General features: G+C 41.7%; 1 protein-coding gene across 1 annotated transcript in view; it reads left to right on the top strand.

Annotated features, from left to right (window-relative positions):
• Positions 1–21,759, top strand: part of PID1 (phosphotyrosine interaction domain containing 1) — a 54,284-nt gene that overhangs the window by 16,442 nt on the left and 16,083 nt on the right. The gene's annotated exons all lie outside the window — the stretch shown is intronic.

Here is a 21,759-nt window from a genome sequence, read left to right as displayed (position 1 = left end):
ATTAATTGACTTCTCTACTTCAAGTGCATTGTTGATGTACTTGGATAATTGCATAGACAAAGAATGACATTTCCCAGTACATGAAAGGAAGCTTTGCCTTCTTCTCAAGAAAAAAGAGAGACTGGAATTTTTTTTAAAATAAATGCTTGCTTGTTCTAAGAGCATGACTATGCAAAAATGCAGGCGTGCCAAATTCTACCCTGTGTGTGAAACGAGCAAATGTCCTTCACTACTTTCTCTGAAGTTTGCACCCACTTACAAACAGTCTGCAGTCTGTTTTCCATAGTAGTCTTTAAAGGCCAAGAAAGTGCAATTAAAATATGCAAATATGTAGCTAACTCAGTAGTTCCTCAGTGTCATGATCTGACCCTTGGATGAGAGCTCAGTACCTTGCTTTACAACTTCATGGTGCTTGGGTTGTCTGTCCCCATCACATGTGGGGTGGGGAGGAAGTGGGAGACACTGCAGGCTGTATTCGAGAGGGAGGTGTCAGAAATGTCATCCCTAAAGTACAGGGCCTTTCTCTATAAGATTCCAGGGTGATAAGGAGGAGTTTTACTTTTCTTCTTCTTTTTTTTTTTTCTTCCCTTCTCCTGGAAGGTTGTTATAAAGGGAGCAGGGAATTAATAGAAAAAAAAGCTTAGTTCCCTACTATCTCATGCTCCTGTTGAAATCAGACAGTATATAGACAAATTATCCTGTAGTCATGCCTGACTATAGCCTCAAGATATGAACAGTGTTTCTTTATTTCCAGCTGACAAGAGATATGACTGATGGTATAAATGAGGATCATCATTGTGAATGAGCTGGAGATGCCCCGTGGTTTAACCCTTGGGTTTGGTTAAGCTGGTGTGTTGGTTCATGTCTCAGGGCTATCTTTCCAATTAATTCTCCCAAAGCTGATGGGCTGAATAACATGAAATGTATTAGGGCGCATGTGTCAGGTGATGGTGAAAGTGCTGCCTGATTATATGGATATGAAAAGATGTTTTTAATAGAGCACTGTATATTCGTAAGCAAATTCCCTATTCATTTTATAGCAGTATAACTCCACGGCAACTGCACTAAACTTCTGTAATTGCTCTGCTATCCCACCACTGCAATATAAAGCACTGCTTTAAGTTCCTCCAAGATGAGAGGAGTGTTACATAAAAAAACCCCTACATATTGTCTAATATAGGAGACATATTGTTCATATTCTACCAACTGAAATCTGTTTCGTATTTCTTTTGCTGAGTGTCCAGATCATATAAATGATTGTGGCCATTGCTGTATAGCGCAAAGCAAGCCATGGTCTTTTCATGTCTGGAACAGTTTGACATAATCAACATGTATCCGAGATATTTAAGACGCTTATTCAGCATCTAAAAAAAACTATGGCTCAGGCTGCTATTCCCAACTGTAAAATTCAGGGATCTTTAGTAGAAAATGGAACCCCCCCAAAAAGCCATGCATTCCTCACAGATAATGTATATTAACTTAATCCAGTGTTTCATTCTCCCCTTTCTAAACATAAAAGCAGGGTAAGATAGTATGGAGCACTGTTGTCCTGATCTCCTTATAAAGTGTGAATGATGCCTAGATCCCTGTTTCCAGTTACCTTGCACACCCAATGAATGGATTCAGGCAGGAGATGGGTATGAGGGTGGTTTCAGGTTTCACATCATTAAAAGTGTGTCCCTACAAATCTCCTGTTCTGACCACTTCTTGGTAAGGGCAGGCAGCTTCAGTTTAGATTTCAGATTTTGCACTGGGGATACAGACCCTGGCCATATAGTACTGTCCATCTCTGAATTATTTTGTAGAGGCCATACAGAAAAACTGGGAGAGTGGTTATGCTGGATATATAGCAGTACGCTCTGGTATTGGTACCGTGACTAAATCCTCATGGTTGCATTGTGGTGAGAAATGAAGTTATTTTGTTTTATCAAAGTTTCAGTAACTCAAAATTGATTTACCTGGTTCACTTCAACATGGAGGGATGACTGAAGTGGACATTGCCCCCCCGCCCCCTTCTTTTTTTTAAAACAGACACTGTTATGTTTACCTTTGCCTATATTTAAGTACAACATTTAATCAGGTTTCATGTATTTCCTGGGGGTAAGATATACAGATGGAAGGTTGTATGCACACAAGAACAATTCCAGTTTACTATGTGATATTTTTAGCATCCTTCAAGACAACTAAAATGGGCACCTGCCTCAAAGCAGATCAAGGCAGTTTTGCAGGACTGTGAGCAATATGGATTTGTCTTATACAAGTAGCATTGGCTGGAGATGTTACTTTCACATTTATGAACAGTCCTTTAACAAAATCTCCACAAGATTAGTTCAAACAAACAATTTTCCAATTTATCTTGTTTTTTAAAAACAAAGAAAATAAATTACAAACATTATAAGGATCATTTTCCTTTTTTCTTTTGAAGCCCACAGAAATAATGCTATCTTGGGGCCCTTTTGTTCCTCTTTGCAGAGTGCCATGAAGAAAATCGGTTATTGCCTTTTTTTCTCTGTCATTTTCTTTAGATTGAATAGAGATTGATTGCTCTTCTGGGATGAGAAAAAACAGGCTGTGTCATTCTGTCATATTCTGCCCTAGCAGCAGCGGAGAGTATAAAGCAAGCAGTTTAGTGGTGATCTTGATTATCAATGAATGTAGATTCAGTTAAGTCAATTTACTTATATTATTTCCTGTTCATACAGTCAGTTCTGCTCTCTCGTTGTCTGGAAGCTGCTTTTTTAATCATAGTTTTAGATACAATTTTTAGTCCTGTTTGAAGTTCATGATGAATCTTCCTTTGATATTGGTAGTAGTTAGATTTGGCTGAAGGGTACTATTGCTTGTTATGACTCCTGTTTGTTTTTTCTTTTTCTATCCATTAAATAGCATAACTTTCACAATCAGATGCTGACCTTGGCATTTTGTAGATACAGAGATACTAGAAGAAACAATTTTTTTAAATTGCTTAATGAAGCTGTTAACAGAAGAAGCTGCAAAGCAGAGAAAGACAATTTGAAAATTCACAGTGATCAGATACTTCTTGTGGTACTTGTTTATTTTTTTATATTTGCATATGCAAAGAGACCCAACAGGCACAGTAGTGACTCTTTATTGGTGGAACTACTCGCTTGCAACCACAGTTGAGGTAACTGCATATGCAGGCAGACCCTATTGATGTTCTGTGTATTGCGTGTCCTGAGTAGTTGCTAGAACAGAAGTTATAAAAATGACTTCTTAGGACTTTGTTTCCAATGGCTTTTCTCACTATAAGGAAATGTTTTTGTTCTTTTGTTATGTATTTTTATACTTATTTGCTTTTTGGCATTCAGTTCCCCATAAAATCAACATCTATGTTTAAAAATATTTTTTAAAGGCAGGCAGTCATAAAATGCATATGGATGTGATGGTATTAATTTAAAATTATATGTTCCAAAAAAACCCACAGAGGTGAACTCATTTGAGGAAACAGGTTATCTCCATACAATGCAACATATGTTTACCTAAAGAATGTATATATCTCTAGGGATATTACCAATGAGAGAGGCAGCAAAGGCGAAGGATCATTCACATGTTTGGAGGAATGCTTTTAATTTCATGTAATCCTGTGGTATGTGTTTGAGATATATGGAGAAGTACAAGCATTTTGGCTAGTCCAGGCTTGCCTCCCCACTATCTCTATGTACTGAGGTATTTGTGTCTCATCCGTACTTTGCTTATGTGGGGTAGAACAAATGGACCTGGATCATCAACTTGTTCTGTATTTCACCTCCAGCAGTGGATGCCTTGAAGAAGGAGAAACTGAAAAGTAAACAAGACAGTGCCTGCACCTGGCTGATTGTTCAGTGTCTAAAAGGGTGTGGGATGAAGTAGCTTGTGCCTGATCTCAGCTGGTGATCATCTTATGGATCCTCATATCCTTCAAGCATGAGATTTGATTACCTCAGGTCTTTCTGTTCGTGCTCACATTGCTGTAAATATAACGCCTGCTGTGTTATCTAACTTTGTAAAATGACCCAATTTTATAACCCTTTAACCAAGGAAGTACACTTGGTTAAAAGAGGGAGCCTCTTTGTCTCAGCCAGTAACATCAGGCCAGACAAAGTAAAAGTGATTTTTCCAGCTGTGACCTCTGTAAAAGCTCATAGACTACATCTGCTACACAGTGTTCCTCAGGTGGAGGTGTCCTGCTCTGGCCGTGCTATTCCCAGTATAATATATGATGCATACATGGCAATATAAATATATTCAAAGTTAAACAGACCAAAATGACTGCACCTGCTGGTAGTCTTATAGATGGTTCAGTCATGTAATCTGGAGGGTGAGTCTGAATGAGAGGTGCATTCAGATCAGGACTGAGATATTTGAAATACCTCTGAATCCTCCATGTTAAGCAGAACATTTAGAAGGATAGTGTTGACAATAGTAAGAACCTGGAGGTATTTCCTGAGTGCTTAAATCATAGGTTACAAACCAAACATCAAATCCTGTGCATTTAAAACCTGATTCTACATATTTCTCCTAGGATGTAATACCTACAGAAAATGTCATTTGAAGTGCAAGGGCAACTGAAAAGTTTTGCTCGCAGAAGGGAATATTTTAAATTATTGATAAATGACTGGGCCATAGGCATAGCAATCCTTATTTCCAGTGCCAGTCCTGAAATGCAGCAGCACAGTTCAATTGTATTCTGCAGTAAATTTATGCAAATTAATTGTCTTTCATACTGATGAAAGCTGTTTTCACTCTGGGCAGGATGAAGTGACTCTGATGTCTCATCCTGTTTTTTCCTCCCCTTTTCCCTCCACCCTGATCTCTGGGCGCACACTCTCATTGTTTTTTCTTTTTTCCCCTGCAGTTCCTCTCTGTATTCCAGAGGAGGAACCTGGTTTTAATTTTCATGTGTCATGTCTGTCTCATAAAACACACACACTGGATCATATGACTGTTGTGCAATATTAGAGTGCTGTTGAAAAGAGTATCACATAGAAGGACTTGTAAAGTCATCTTGAAATAAAATGTACTAAGTTTAAAATTCGAAAGGGGTAATAATTCCATACAGATGACAGAAGTAAAGATACACTGACCGTGAATAACAAGTACCTTTAAAAACAGTCCTCGTGGCTTCAGCCCCAGTCACTGTCACAACAACCGCCCCATGTGGCCCTGCTGAGCACGGGCAGGTAGGGAAGGACTGCCTCAGCCCCTCCAGTGGGTTCTGGTGGGACTGTTCTCATGAGCTTCCGTGGGGCTGTATCAGCATGGCATCAGCCCCTGTGTTGTGCATGGAAGAAATTGGCCATCCAGTGTTGACCCAAAGCGTCATATTTGGATCACAGTCAGTGTCCAATTATGAAACAGCTACAAATAACTTATGTTGTTCTGCCCTGTCCTAAGGCTCTGTGTGACTAATGATTTAATAAGGTTTTACTTTGCACATGCAGGCATAGCTCTTTGTCCAGTGTACAAATTCAGTAATGCAGTTTCAAGAAGTCTGTGGGAATTAGGCAAAGGAAGAAGATCCTTCATGGATGTGGGCTGTAAACTTTCAGTGGTTTCTCTGTAAGTCTTGTGAACTAGGACATCACTGTGTTATTCATTCTCTTTTGCAGCTAATGCTACATTTAATTTTTTTTTATTATGTTGCAGCAGGAATAATTACAGAAGTTTTAAAGTAATCCAGCTGAAAACACCTTTTTGCTCCCAGACATTCAGACAATAATACACTTCCTAACATGAGACCCCAGATGGATGTCATACAGGCAGATACATCTCTACTGATTAAGTGGAAAGATGTGGGGATTTTAGTGATGCATGTTGCTGCTGAATTGCCAAGCTGATCTGGAAAGAGCTTGTTTTCCTAGGACTCCTGCAGCGTCAATTCTGCAGCACATATTGCAGCAGGACCCAAACTGTTTTCAGGCTCTTTGCTCTGGGAAGGGTGAACTGGAACCAAAACCAGACCTTCCTCCTCCGCTCTCTTCCCCTCCCTTAGCTGAAGCAGCACAGCAAAGAGCCAAGGTGATGATGATCTGAAGAGTGAAAGAACAAGGGAAACTGTAAAACATGTAGGATGTTATAAAAGCAAGTTAAGAGACTTTGCCAAAAAGCGCAATTTTTTCCACAAAAGTCGTGCATGTGCTTTAGACACAATGCAAAACAAGAGGAGAGAAGCTTTTGAGTGCCCACATGGAGGGGAAGGGCTGTGCAGCTACGTGGTGACTGACAGGACATCCTCATTTTGGGATGACTGTTTCCTTCAGGATTATTTGGTATTCCTGTCTTACAGAAATATGAATAGGGGGAGGAAGGAGTTCACAGAGAAGTCTCTTAACCTGGTGTACTTGCACACAGTCTCTTCTTGTTATTGCTGTTATTACATCTGTCGTATTTGAGAAGATGCTCTTTGCTTTTCTTTTGTGCTTTGTTTCTTGATTTGCTGTCATCTGGGTGTGTTGAATTATAGATAGCTTTCACGAACATAATAACAAGGGATGGTCAGCAAGGGCAGCCATGCTGTCATGTTGCTTCATTTCTTTCCTGACTTGGCTTTCATGGGTGTGGGTTGGGGTAAGGAAGGCATGAAGGGGCTGGAACTGAGCAGAATATGTTCTTTATGTCTGACATGCCTGCTGAGTTTTGGTTGGCCCCTGTACTCTTAACAAACTGCTTGTTTGATTAAAATGCTAGGCCATCCAAGGTTTTCCTTGCCCCTCTCCTTTGCAGCTTGTCCCTTCTTCATCATGTTGCTTTCAGATTGAGAGCAAAGGTGTGAAAGTGCCCTTTACTGCTTCTGGACATGCAAACCAGCAAGCAAGAGAAGCATCACAGCTTTCCAAATTTGTATGAGAGATCGCTCATTTATTGCAGAATCGCAGCCCTGTGATACCAGGCGGTGAGAGCATTCTGCAGTGACACAGCTCGGGGAGGCTGGGACTGCTGGTCCTCAGTCCATGGCCGAGGGCTGCTGCCGCCATGGGCTTTGCCGAGAACTTTGAGGTATTTCTTCCCATCACATGCCAGCTAGGAGGGCTGAGCTGATTGTCTCCACATCTGTCCCAGCCCTCTGCTGAACCCCGCTGTTGCTAAGGCTGGCACCCAAACAGACTGTGGAGCCAGAGGCAGGAGGTTTTTAAGATCATATCTCATGGTCCTGAAAACCTCTAGTTTTAAAACACTTAATTTTTGGTAGCTCTTGCAGGACAGTCTCCTAGGGGAAAACAGTGCTCAGTGAGAAATATTGTCTGGGAAGAAAATGCTGATTAAAATATAGCTTGCTTTATGGAGCTGCTGTAATAAGTAGGAGGCAGCCTTCTGTGCCACGGACTGGAAGCAATCGTTTGTCAAGAATAGGAGTTTTTGGTTCTTGACATGCAGCTTTGTTTTTTAGAATGACTGTAGTTGGTGTACTGCACTCTGAAAAGCCAAAAGCAAACAGAAAGGTCATGGTTCCATCTTCTTCCTCCTCTCCAGGTTTAGGAGAGGAGGAGGGAGTGCAGCACACAGGTTTCCAACCAACCAGAACAGGGTACGGCAGCAGCTGCAAACACTTCACTTTCGGGTGGAGAGGTAATTTCAGCACTTCTGTGTGCTGATGTTTTGCAAACTGCAGTTGTTTCAGAGGCACTTTTTCCACATGTGCATACTTGGACAAAGCAAAATATTTTTGCTTAGGATTCTTGGAGGATTCTTGGACTCCCCTTTGTGCCTCTCTTGTTGTACAGAGATTCTTGGAGTTCTGCGGGCTTTTTGTAGAGTTTCTTTGCACTGACTCAGAGGAAGATTTCACATATATGGTGGCAAATTGTAGTCTGACAGGCTAGTATAAACCTGGAGTTGTTCCAGGGCAGTAACTGAATCAAAATCTGGCATGGAATTACACTGCTATTTCTAGATCCTGACCTTTCCATGATTTTGTTCTAATTTGCTTTATCTTGCACTGCATTATGTTTTAACAATGTTCAGAATAAAACAGATTTGTTTTCATAGTGAGTATTTTTAGAAAAATTATGACTTTGACTAACTGTTTTTACTATCTGGGTCTGTGTTGCGTATGTGCTTACTTTCTCCATGTTACTCCTGTGTATATCCAAGGATAGGAGTATGCCCATGGTGCCATGGACATGGTGAGAGCTGCCCACAGACAGAGCATCTGTGCCTGTTCTTGGGCCTTTTCTTCCATTTTCTTTTGCTGAGGATTTTTGCTCTGCAGGATAAATGGCCATCATATAGCCAGAAGAGGTGGTGTTTGCAGGCTGCATGAATGTATGGTAATGCAAACCTGCAGAATATCTTCTTTTAGGGTGCCCTGTATTATTTCTATTTCAGCATATTCTGGCTGCTGGGAAATGCAGGTTGCAAACGTGAGCTGTGAGTTCTCTGTTTTTTGGCAAGCAGTTTTGGATCATGGTAACCAATTGCAACCACATTTAGGAGTCTCCTATTTTTTTTCTTTTCTTTTTTTTTCCTTTCTTCTTGTTTCATTTCCCCAAGTTGTGGCTTAAGCGTGGCCATGAATCACAGTGGGGGAATTGCTTCATCCCAAAGCACTGGGGTGATGCTATTGGGCTATCCAAATGAATAAACTCTTGTTGGTTTGACTGTAATTTTGCCTTATTTAAGGAGCAGTTCCTAAACAAAATTAATATTTAATGTTAACATTCTCTTAGTCTCAGAAAGTATCAAAACCAATCCACAGATTCAAAACTAGCATAACTAGAATGCCACAAATCTCTTCACTCTCAGTGCAGGCAGAGATGAACACTTCTTCCTGGGATCTTTGCAGCGGTGGGGCAGACAGGTCCCTTCTTTGGGTCACTCTTTTGCTGAGGTGACAAGTAGAGACAACTGTGCTCAGCCCCACTGGCTGCTGCTGCCAGCGCTGCTGGAGGAGGGCCTGGTGGTCTGAGGAGGTGTCCTGCAGTGCGCAGTAAGGGTATGGCAATTTATTTTTTTAATGTTGCATTTCAAAATGAAGAGGAATATGGTTTCTGATATCAAAGTAGGTGTTGACACATGTGGCCAGATGGCTTTCTTGCTCACTGGGTTAGAAAGGAGGTAGGCTATCTTTCTTTATAACAGATTCAGGAAAAAGAAAAGTAGTAGAAATGGCAGTGTTTAGCAGATGAGCTGGGTTCTGGAAGAAGTTTTGAAGTAATTAAAAAAAAAAAATTTAATTATTACTTTGTATTTCTAGAAAATTAGTTTCTTTTTTGATAACAATTTTAGGTACCCTTTCCAGTTCTCATGATTGAGAAAATTTGTTGCAAGGCTTGGTTTTGAAGACTTTTTGAAACAATATATATGTGTATGTGTATTTGTGTATATGTATGTATTTATATATAAACATTTTAAACGTGTTTCAATGGCATGAAAACACTTTTATGGAACCCTTTCCATTTTCTATTACCAAGTTTACTCTGGGTTTGTTTGGTGTCCTTCCTCCCCCCTTCCCCCCCCAATTAATTTGGTGTCAAATTTGTTATGAAAATGTCCTTGTACTTTATAACCAGTACATAAAATAATGAATTGGTTTTGATTAAAGGATTGCCCTCATTAGGGTCATCCTTTAGTTAGTGATTCTTCCATACAAAAGTCTCCTGCTGAAGACAATAGAAATTCTGTGCACAGACCCACTAGGGGCCTGGGCTGCAGTGGCCGCAAGGAAAAATCCTAAATTCTTTCACGATTACGTGTTTTGACTATAATGTTTCACTGTTGTCTTTGTAATTTAGCCATTCTTACAGCAAGTTAACAATGTTTTTTTTTGCTTGGATCGCGATAATGATTTCTGCAAAGCTCACTGAATTTGCTTTCCTATGTGGCTGCGTCCCATGTGGGGTTTTTAATTTTGCCCCAAGCTCAGCCTAAACTTCTTCATTTAAATGTGTTTCACATCAAAGTCATGGCAAACACAGATGTTTTCCTTGGTTTTTAATGACATTACAAAATTGGCAAAACATAATTTAGCCCTGGGCCTGGGTTCCCCACCTAAGGAGAGTTGCTACCAAAGTTACCTGAATTTGCGAAACTTGGTGGATAAAATAATGTTGTTTATGGAGATGGAAATAAGCAAATGATGGAGATTTGGGAGGAGAAATTCATCATGGAAAAGCTTCAAAGCATTCTTGAGTCAGCTCCTGGTTTTCTAATCCTTTCTATCAATAGAGGTCTTTTTGATGCACACTAAATGACGCTTACCAATTGAAATGGAAATCTGTTATTTATATTAGGGACTGATGCTTATCAAATAGGCATCCGTGATGAAAGACCTACACTTCAAGGAGCTCATCTCCAGCAGCTTAGCAGTGAAGCATTGAGGGTTTTGTCCCTGGAGCCAGAGAGGACCAAGGGTGTTCCTGAGGGCAACCCATTTCTGCTGTGTTAACTGCAGTCTAACATGTCCCTGAATTTTCCACCTTTGCCAGAGTGGAATCAATTACTCTTCCTGTCAGTGCAAATCCAATGCTGTTTGAAGGGTGGTTGGAAGATTTGTGAGGCATTCTGATAATTGCAAGGATAAACTGCTTTCCTGCTTAGCTGGGGAATCTTTTAATTATGCAGTTGGCGGCTCTGGATGGTGAGAACAGAACATCAAAGGCAGGTAGAGCTTCAGCTGGCTGCTTGGGACAGGCAACATCGGCAGGTGCTTGGAGAACCAAGAGATAGACTTTCTTCTCTGTCCATACCTGCCTCTGTGCAGTCAATGCTCTGGATAGGGAGTCACAGCAGGTGGTGGGGAAGTAGGTAGCTACAGTGAAACTAAGCCAGATTTTAAAATGTTAGGTAGTAGAGTGTAGGAAATATCTTAATCCCAGCAGATTTCTATGTCAAACCCACCTTCAACATTGTGTGGGGAGTAGCTGTGAATGGAGTATCGGGAATGAAGTCCAAGTGGTCTGGCTGTGGTCCTTGGACGCCGACTTGTCCCAGCACCCCACAGCTTCACACCACCCTGGAGAAGAGGGGGGAAGCCTGGGGCTCACCTCTGCAATGCGTTTCCTGTAGCAGTTCATCAGGCCTGCAAATCAACAGGCTGGTAGTCTGCTGCTTCAGCCACAGTCCATGGCAGAATACATTCCTATTTCTGTGCAATTCTTTCTAAAGGCATTCTCTTTTGAGAGCAGTTAGTTTCTCTCAGCGGGAGCCAGAGGTTTTTGGTGTGACTTCTGCAGTCTCATGAGGAAGACAGAAAACATGGAAAATATTTTCTACTACTTTCTGCAGCGTTTCTTTTGGCATGCAATTGCTGGTATGCAGCTTTCCTTCCAGTTTTCCTCCAGGTTGCCACCTGGGAAATCCCCCTCTGCCCTGTTGCACATGGCAGGGGGAGCATAGAGGATGTGACTGTACTGTGATCCACCAGCGAGTACCTTGCAGCCAGATTTGTGGATATCCAGACAGCGCAGGCAGGACACCGTGCTGCAGAGCATGCATCGAAGGGCAGTGGAGCGAGGTACCCAGGCACAGGGCTGCAGGGCGGGTGCTGGTGGGCAGGAGGGGAGGATGTGACCTGCTCGTAGCAGTTTTCTTGGCTGGGTGTCAAAAGCTGTGCAGAGCTGGTCAAAGAACATAAGCCAGGCTTATTTCAAAAAAGGGTTTCTATTATTTTTTAGCTGTAATGTGTGTTTTACTGAGTCATAGCAATGTTATGGTCTAAATTAAGTCATCTGCCCACTTGGAAAATGCCCTAGTATTGGTTTTACAGTACCCTCGGTTTTTAACTTCTTAGCCATAACTTGCCAGGGAAATCCCTGAGGAATCTCTGCAAGCCTTGCTGTGAAATCATGTGGGTTTTATTGATTTCCACAGGATAGATCTCTGATTTCCCATTTTATGTACTGCATAAAACATCTTCACTTTACCTGTGCTGTTAGGGATGTTGGCCAGCAGTGAGATAATACACATCTGTGGAAACAGAGATTTATTACTTAAAGTTTTGAGAGCAGGAGGCAACTATATTAGTTGCTATGATATAAAACAGCCCATACCAAAATGTTTAGGACTGCTGGGCATTCTTTAGGGAATGTATGGAAGTGAAGAGCTGGGCTTAATGGCAACTTTGTTCAGTAATTACAGTATGGCTTATATTTAGCCAAGGTGAATCAAATAACCTGTAGTGATGAAATAGGGATAGGACCATTTGTGACGGTTACAGCTTCAGTTTAACAGGTTATCATGCATGAAATTAGTTATTAACTAATGGGTCTTTATGCTATGATAACATCTGGTTTTGTTTTTTCTGCCTTCAGTTCTTGGCTTTATCCCAAAAGAAGATGCACCTTCTCTCTGACAATCAGTTGGATTTTCCAGCTGCCAAGTCAGAGAGCAGGCTCATTTCATACCTTAGAATTCTGGCTGTGAATCCAAAGTAATTCGGCTGATTTCAAAGAAGTTATTTCATATATGTCTGCATATATATCTGATGGAAAGATTCAACCTATCATCCCTTGTAAAGGATCTGTCCATCTCCCCTTATATTGTACCATATGAGCTAATCTTGGCAATGGAAGTTTTATCTGTTTCAATGCAGACTTAGGAAATGATGACTCCTGTGATTTTTTTGTAGTTATCTTTCTCTCTGACTTTCCCTCAGGCACGCAAGTACTATCTCTCTAGAGGAGGCTTCAGCAGCAGACATTAGGAATGGGGAAGAGTCGCATGATATGAGTCATTAAATAGCAATAAAAAAAAAAAGATTATAAACTAGAGCTGTCTCAGAACAGGAACCACCTATTGTGAATTTTCAGGATTTTTGTTTGCTTTTGGTAAATGTCTGCTTCTCCCTCTAAATGGGAAGCTGAAAAATGGGCTGGTGAATGGGCCTTGTGCACTTTCACAATTAGTAAAAGCTTCAGTCATGTCACAGAAGTGACTCAAATGTCCCTATTTCATTCCTTCCCCATTTTCACTCATCTTAGGTTTCTTGCTTACCAAGTTACTAATTGCATTTGGGAGGGGAGGAAGGGCTGTATTAGGAGCTTCTTTTGACAGCCATCTTCAGTTCCTAGGGAAAAAAAAAAGAACCCCCCCCCAAGATCTGTCTGTTGCAGTGAATTATTTCTGCTGATTTGGGAAGACTGAGATGTGGAGGGCAGAGTTGCATCCAGTCCCCGGTCGGGGCTGTTGGGAGGCATTTGAGATGGTGGCTGAGCTGTGTCCTGGAAGGAGAAAATACAGGTGGCTTATTTGCAAATGAACTTGAGGGGCAGTTTAGGCAGAAGCTGGACCGTGGCAGTCTGTTTTCCAAAGTTGAGCCCCTGCTGTGACAGATGCAGTACAGCCACATGCGGTGGGCAAGCTCTCCATCTAGCATGGTCAGAGCAGCCTCGGCAGTAAACACTCCTTGCTGCACATCAGCCTGCAGAATGTAAATATTTAAGGGGTCCTGTTGGAGAGTAAGCTCTTTCAAGAGCCTTCTGTTTATAATCATTCACAAAAGTAAATGCTTCCTATTATACAAAGAGCATGTGGTAGGTTCCTGTGCTTAACGCACTTCCCTGAAGTCGTATGAAAAGCGTAAGGAGCTGGTGAGCTCAGCTTGCTGCTACTTGTCGGGCATTCGACAAGTTCGGCACAGCTTTCTGTCCACATGGTAGTGGGCTCTGTGGGCTTGTCCCAGCCCACCGCTGCCAACCTCAAGCATGAAACTGGTTGGACTTCAGCCTCCTTGAAATGTGGTTGTGGCACATGTCACATCTTGAGTGCGTAGCTCACCTGCTCTCAGCAAATCATGTCCCTTTTTTTTCATTTTCAAGTGCTGAATAACACAGGATGCAGCTGCCTGGAGATGTTCACTGGTCAGATCACATTTTTTATTAGGACACAGGAATTTAAAGGTAGTTGGAATATACTGTTTTTGATATCTTTGAGGGCAAAACCAGACGATGGCTTTGTAGCTGATTTGGTGGAAATGTTGGCATCTTTCTGGGCTCTGCTAGCACCTCCTCTGCAGAAGCATGATGTGGTTTCAGCACACCATCACTGTTTATTTCTAACCTTTTGGTTTAAGAAGATGGTGCTATGAAGAGCCTTCTGCATTCCAGAGTTGCTTCTCGTGGCCCCTCATGCGATGAAATCATAGGGAACAGTGAGCTCCATGATTTCTTACAAAAATCCTGTGGGTTTTGTCTGATGACTTTACCTTGTTCCTTTTCTTAAATTATTTTTTTAAAAGAGAGACATTTGTGCTGCCACAGTGCAGGCACAGTTGCAGTGACCTTACTTTGTATCACTGTAAATATTTCCAGCATCCCAGGCTCAGCTGAAGTGAACAGTGTAAACATGCCTTCCAGTAAGGTCCTGAGTCTCCGAGGTTTTCCCACATGGGTACAAGTCTCCCACACAGCAACTTCTGGCTTTATAGGCAGTTTCTTGTTCCTTTAGACTGATGCCCATGTATTAGTCATGTCAGGGCAGGAGCCTTGCCCAGTGGTGTGGATTGATGCAGGATGAGTTAATGTCTTGTTGAATTAAGAATTCGTTGTCTTTTCCTGCCTTATGTTGTATTTGACAGTTGTTTATGGTCTGATATCAAGTTCCAATAAGATACTATTTTTTCATCTCTTTAAACTGATGTGGATGGGTTATTGAAGAAGGCCAAATATTCAGCTAATGTAATCTGACTGGGATTTATTCAGGTAGTAATAGTTATCATAGAAGTACACTCTGATTAAGTTTGTTGAATGTTACCATGATCCATTTACCCTTGAGAAAAAACAAGAGGTAAAAATGTACTGGGAGGCTGGCCAGCAATTTGGAAAGCTCATAGTAAAAATATGAATAATAATGGATGTTTGACAGTGTTTGATATAATAAAATCTCATTTCTATAGTTAAGATTCTTCATCCAAGATATTCACTTCTGCTCTCCCATATATTGTACTATCCAAGGGGAAAAGGAACAGTGCAACTAACTCAGGTGATTGTAAGGAAGTTCTCAAATTTTTGTAGTGTTTCTTGAAATTTTTCTTATTCTCTGAAGGATCAGAGATGTGGGTCATGCATAAACTAATTTTCTCCATCTTTTCCTCTACCACCTGCCTGCTGTGTGGTGCCTGTGCTGAACTTGAGTGCTGCTGCTGGTGGCTGCTGCTCCTATAAAGAAGCAAGCAGGAACACAAAAATCCCTGTTGCATCTCAGTGTCTGGGACGCAGCTGAGTAGGAGGAAGCAGAGGGTTTTTTGATGGTACATGGAGTGCTTTGCCCTCGAGACTGGCCAGATCAGAGTGATGCAAGTTCAGCTCTGGCCTGGAGTTATGAGGTACTGCAAGTAAATAAGTAGTAATTTATTCTCCTGTGATGGCAGCAGCGTACGAGTGGTACCATAATGAGATGCTCCCAGCTTTACAAGCTGCTGCTTGCCTGTCTTAGTTTCTGATTCGTTCTCTGTAAAATAGGCATGTTGGCTTATGTGAAGGAAGCAATTGTTTAGGTTAAAATAAATAAATAAATACAAGCTCCTCAGTGCTACAAGATCCAAAGCTACCCACTGGTGAGGATGGGTTACAGGTCCCTCTCTGTGCTTGGTGCACAGAGGGACATGTTTGTTACAGCCTGGCTCTGGAGCTGCTTTTTTTTTGCGCGAGGTGAGAGATTTGGCTTTTCGAAGTGGAGGTTCTCCAGTTCACCAAGGGCATGTTGACTGTCACCAGAGTCCCATAACCAGAATTTACATGAGGAATAAAAATGTTTCATATTGTGTTAGGCTGTCATATAAGCGACTGCAGAATGATTGTTTCCAAATCCAGTAAACCCCAAATTGTAGACTCTACGACATCGCTTGACTGGTGCTAGATACGTGTCTGCTACAAGAATGTTTGTATTTGGCCACCGAGTGGCACTCCAGACCCAGCAATGTAAGAGGGGATGAGTTTATTTCTGCCATCAGGTTGTAAGGATCTAAAATACAATCATTTGCAAATGTGTAGACACCATTGAATCAAATTGAATTGCTGAAGGTTAAATTACTATCTTCAGAAATGTTTTTATAATATCCATCTTGACATTTCATTATCCCAGTACAACATAAATATCAAATTTGATTAGCTGTCAAGCAGCAACAAAACCCAACATCTTTCCATCATTTTTACTCCAGAAAAGTAGGAGGAGGAATTGTAAAAAATAGCTGGTTGCCAAAGGTGGATTAAAGTTTAAAAACGTGCATTGAAAATGGTATTTGGTTGGGTTGCTAGAATATCTGTTTCCCAGAAGGTGCCGTTATGAAGAGTGTTGGTGTTGGAGGCAGATGTTCAAGCTGCTGCATCCATTGCTAGATATAACCTATTGCGGTTTCGGCAGTGCTAGTTTTTTCATCCAGCTTTAGTGTTGCTTCCAAGATCCATTCTGACACTTTTGAGATTGCATTGTGCTTACAGGACCCAAACCTCCCCGTAGCTTGCCCGAGATTTGTTTTTTAATCAAGCAAAATTCGAATAAAACATCATATTTAATTGACCTTGTTGGCAAAACCATTTGTGGGCAACTGGCTGTATCCATATTTTAAAATTATGATATTATGGGTCAAGCAAACCTCTGGTGTGAATCGAATTCAAGTTTCCATAAATTTGAATATGGTCCTGTGTGCTGGAATTTAGGCAATGCAATATTTAAAACATTATTCAGTGTCATAACAAATCATCCATCATACTCTGTGGATCTAGAATTGTTTATAACCATTTTTATTACTATGAACAGTTTCTAGCTCATAATTACTATTCAAACTACGTGACATCAATCTAATTCTCTTTTGTGAGATTAATGGGTAACTCCAGCCTACTATTTTGCATATGTAACTGTGAAGGCAGCTGTTGGAAGAGGAACTTCAGCAATAATTCTGAATAAATGCACTTGATAGAGCTCCAGTTCCTAATGAAGATGGGATATCTCTGCAGCTAAGAAAGAATTACGATTCCTTCTGGAGCATGTCCGTCGCAGAGCATTGTTAAGTTTAACAACTGCTTTTGAAAAAGAGGGAAAACTTCGTCCCATCCACTGCAGATTGCTTCCTTGTTTCACATCATGCCTGGTGGTGATCACACAGCCCTGGGTGGGATAAATGATTGCATATTCACTGACATCTGTGTGGCTACAGATTTGCACTGGGCACAGACGTCATCCAGCTTTCTCTAAACAGTCTTTTAAATGTCAGCTTCCCGTATCAGGCCATATCAGACCAGGACTGAAATTTCAGAGCTTCAGAATTCTTTCTTACAGTTTTTTTCAGCTGCAAATGCCAATTGTGTTTATGTTGACTTGATATTTTCAGGAATCTTTGATTCTTTTCAAGTTATATAAATTCATCTCACAAGTGACTGTGTACTGTATATGGGTACCCATGGGGGCTGTCTTCTTGTGACATTAAATACTCTAGGGATTAGTATGCAAACACTTCAAGAAAAAAATCTTTATATGCTTTCTGGTTTGTATTCAAGTTGCAAAGAAGACCATTACTTTCTAGGCTATTGCTTAATTGAGATAAAATTAAACATTGTGAGCTAAAGTTAAAATATTTTATAAGGGATTTGTATGTACTGCACTATGACCTGCATCCTTAATGACTGATAATTGCAATCATTTTGGAAGTGTTATGTTCCTTTTTCACGGTAGTAGAACTACAAAACAGGTTTAACAGCAGTGCAGCAGAAATAGTTTATCCTTTAAAGGCTTAAGATGGGAAGCCATTCTTCATTTTTATCTTAACAAATGAAGAAAACACTTTATTTTTTCCTTCTAAGTAGCAATGAACTGTCATGGGAAAATGTATGACTAATTTTTCTTGAGTTTCTGTTCTTGAACCTGATTTCCAGTCATGATTTAGGGGTTGAAAGAGGCATTCAGGAAGTTAAGCCAAACATTTGGGAACCTTTAGCACTTCACCCCGGTAACCTGGTGGAGTCCTTCACTTCTTTATCATGAGTTCCCATTGGTAGTGTCTGATAGTTACACAAGAGAAACATACATTTACATTTTAGCATTTAGCATATGTAGGTTATAAAATGCTGAGCTGTAACACACTTTGATCACTCTGAATTTTTTTGTTTTTAAACAAAGAAACAGAAGGTCTGATTCCCTGCCCCTGATCTGGTAGAGGTGCTCAGACCCCAGAAGCACCTCTGAAGGAGCAGGTGCTGCTACAGCCCACGTCCCAGTGACTGAGGAGCTCTGCCAGCTGGTGCTGGGAGATGGGACAATGATGTGCGAACGCCATCTCTTGCTCTCTGGGTGAGCACCCGGCTCACCACGCAGGAGAGGGCCACCAGTACAGGGCCCCTCTTACTCCAGTCTAGTTTGGGTGAAGATGGCAGCAGTGTGGGGTGCTAGGGGGGGTGTGTGTGTGTGTGTGTTCAGGGTTGGGCTCCCCACTGCCATCTCTGCCTGGGGTAGTGCTCCCCACATGCAGCATCCTCCCTGACAGGCCAGCCCGCAGTGGTTAGAAATGTTTTGTGGGGTGTGACTGGGAGCTGGGAAGGAGGTCATACTCACGCTACAGCTGTACCAATGCTACCGTGATGGTAAGCACTTTATCTGACCTCCTGGGATTTCCAGATGTTGTTGGTTGCTCTGTTTTAGTACACAGTGTCCTTTTCCCTTCCTTTTCTTCCTCTGTCAGCCTGGAGAGATCACACATGCCTTGCACAATAACTTCTCTGCACTTAACTCACTAATCTAACCTGTCCAAGCAAGTGTGTCATCTCTGTATGACCATAAGCTTTCCTTCCTAATAGGCTTGATCATGCCAGAAGACTTTATAAGCCAGCAGAATGGATATTGATCCCTTTCTGTTTTGGTGCAACACAGCTGTTACAATGGTGCCTCAGCACATCAGGGACAAGCACAGTATTTTTCTTGGCTCCTGATTCTTATTCACCGTATGGCACCACAACTTCACTCTCATCTGTTATGGGAGATGCTGTAGTAGTCCCACATTTCCCTACATGACATTGATGTACTACCACCCTGTGCATAAACCTGGTGTCTCAGGCATCTAGTTGTATGTACTAAACACAGATTTCCACACTGAAAACCCAGTTTGAAGTCTTTTTTAGTTCTTTGTCAAATCTCTGTGGGCTTTCCAGATTTGCATTTCAGTCCAAGTCCTTTAATGTAAGTGGCCATGGGCTGTGCAGCTGAAGAAGGAGGTGAAGGCGTAGACGTCAAAAACGCTTCATCATTAAAAACCAGGGATTGCTTCAAATGGCAGACATCAGTGTGCAAGAGACTGTGCTGGCTGCCACATTTCTGCTTTCTGTGCTCTGTGCCAGAGGTTAAAATCATATTTGTTTCTTCCACTTCACAAATGCTGGTGACCGAGTGCACAGTAGGTCAAAGCCCAAACAACCTTCCTCTTAGGCAATGGCTAGAAATAACTTTGGGGCAGTATGAAACACTTCAGATAGATGCCCATATGACAACTTGGTATTCAAGCCATGAACCAGAGCCAGGGCTTTGCAGTTGCTTCAAGTTGTTTTACTGGCTAGCTTATCTTGGTTATGAGAGATCAAACAAGACCATATCATAGGACTCATAAAGTTTTTGGAAAAGTATTACTACTGCCGTTGCTGAGGAGAGGACTGTTTTCCCTCTGTGGTGTTCACTAGTAGGAGTTACCTGATGTGTTACCACGGCCCCCAGCTCTGCCCTTGGTTTTTTCCCTGGCCCAGGTATCCTGACCAGCTTTTATGCCTTTCCTTGTTCAAGGGTGTCAAAATCACATTTTCCTTTCAGCAGTTGCTCTTTTGCATGAAGTCACTCTGAGGGGAGCAGGGAAGAGTAATACTGTGCTCTGCTGCCTGAACACCCAGTAAATTCACATGGGCTGACATAGAGTACTGGAGAGCCCAAGGTCATTTTTGCTTTGTGACCTTAGTGAGTTCCTGCTGTCTGTTGCTTTGCTATCAAAGAGTTGGACACCAGTCTATCTTTTTAATTAAAAAAAACCCCAAACCCAGTCATTTCTTAGTAACTTCAAGCTGATCATCTGTTGGAAAAGAGTAATAATTCCTTACAACCAGGAATTCAGTGGGTCTTCAGAATACGTGTTTGGTTTTCTGGCAGTGCTATGCATGTGAAAATGTCCTTCAGGTGTGATTAGGGCTTTGTTCATCTGAGAATCATCTGCCAAGAAGTGCATATGAAGTAGAAGAAACAGGGATTATAAGAGTTTGCATTCCCTAACAGGTTACGTAGTCATCAAAGAGAGTGACTGTACACGTATCTAAGTCAAGGTCTTTAAGTGTTATGAAAGCTGCTGTGTGTGGCTTTATCCATCTATGTGGAAGGATTTGTGCTAGTCTTTTGTTGATTCTTGCAGATTTTTTTCCAGGCCTAAGATGATGATTGTGCCATCTGGCAAACCCCAGAGCTTTATCTCCTTTCCCACACTTGCAGGACACCCTTGGATACAAATTTTTGTTCTGTTCTTTTACAGTGTGTGTGTTTACTTCATTTTCATTTCAAAAAAAGGAGGTGCCTGAAGGTGGCAGCTTAGTTGCTGGAATTGGGGAAGAACACAAGCAAGACAAAACCTATTCTTGCCATTGCATCCTTGATTTAATTTGTTCAAATGCAAGATCTTGGTTATACCTGACATCATGTTGTGTAAGAGTTTTAAGTGTTAGTTGGAAAGTGTGAAGGACATTATATCTCCTTTGCCTAAAGCATAAAAAGAAAAGGCTATTTCCCTTTTTAAAAGAAACTCCAGAGCAGTTTGTGCTCTACATCAGAGGGAAATGTTTGGTTTCCTGATCTCTTCCAGACAGTTTGTAATACAAGTCCAAACCCAATCTATAAGTAGTAGCCAGAGTGATTTTTGCCTTCTCTCAAGTTCTCACTTGCTAAACCTAATCATTCTGGCTATGTGTTTTTCCAAAGTGCAGCAGCCTTATATAATGGAGAGTAGATTTTGCTTTGGCGTGTGGTACCGTGCCGTCATCCTCTTGGACCACCTCCAGCAGAGCACAGGTGGCGGTTCTGCTGGGATCTCACAGCTTCTCTGTTTTTATTAGCCTTGCTGGCTGGTATCTTCTATGGTTTGACCCACCCCTGAGGTGCACTTTGTTTGCACCACTCCATGGAATTTCTTCTGTTCACCTTCTAAAGTTTCTTCCCAATATTTTAAATTAAAAATGTCTGGGTAAACCTTTCAGTGTTCATTCTAATCATTGGTTTATGATCAGATTAACTCAATTTGAGGGCCTCTAAGGAGCCTAGGAGTATCCATAAGGATCATCCAGGGACATCCACACACTTCCCTGTGAAGGGTGTACTCTGGTTTGTGAACTGCCCTGCAAACAGCGGCATATCCAGCAAGAGCTTTCTCAGGGTCACGTCATGGCTCGTTCCCTGTTCCACACATTTCTAGTCTTCCCTGTATGAAGTTCCCAGTTGCTGTGGTTTTCACAGCTTCCACGCTCTGTCCAGGCTCTGTCCCAAGCAGATGCAGCTCACACCTATTTCCATCGCCCGGCCGATGTGGGCAGTGCTGGTGGGGCACTTGTCCATTGCTAGGATTGCACTTCCCTGGGAGGGAAGGAAGGAAGCAGAGCAAATGGCAGGCAGGAAAGAAGGCAGATGCAAGAAAGCAGTGAAGTTACCTTGCTTCATGAATAGCTCTCCTTTGTATTTGCTGATTCTTGGGTGTTTATGTCGCTGGGACCTGCTCTGCAAAGTGAGTGGGAGTGTAGCAGATGTGGTGGTGTAAAGGCAGTGCTCCCCATGCTGTTGGGAGACACCTCTCCTAATGACACTGTGCTGTGAATGAGA

The sequence above is a fragment of the Haliaeetus leucocephalus genome, unplaced genomic scaffold (assembly GCF_000737465.1).
Source record: "Haliaeetus leucocephalus isolate CR32 unplaced genomic scaffold, Haliaeetus_leucocephalus-4.0 Scaffold240, whole genome shotgun sequence".
Taxonomy (NCBI): domain Eukaryota; kingdom Metazoa; phylum Chordata; class Aves; order Accipitriformes; family Accipitridae; genus Haliaeetus; species Haliaeetus leucocephalus.
The sequence above is the reverse complement of the archived record's forward strand: the minus strand, read 5'-3'. Positions and strand labels throughout refer to the sequence as shown.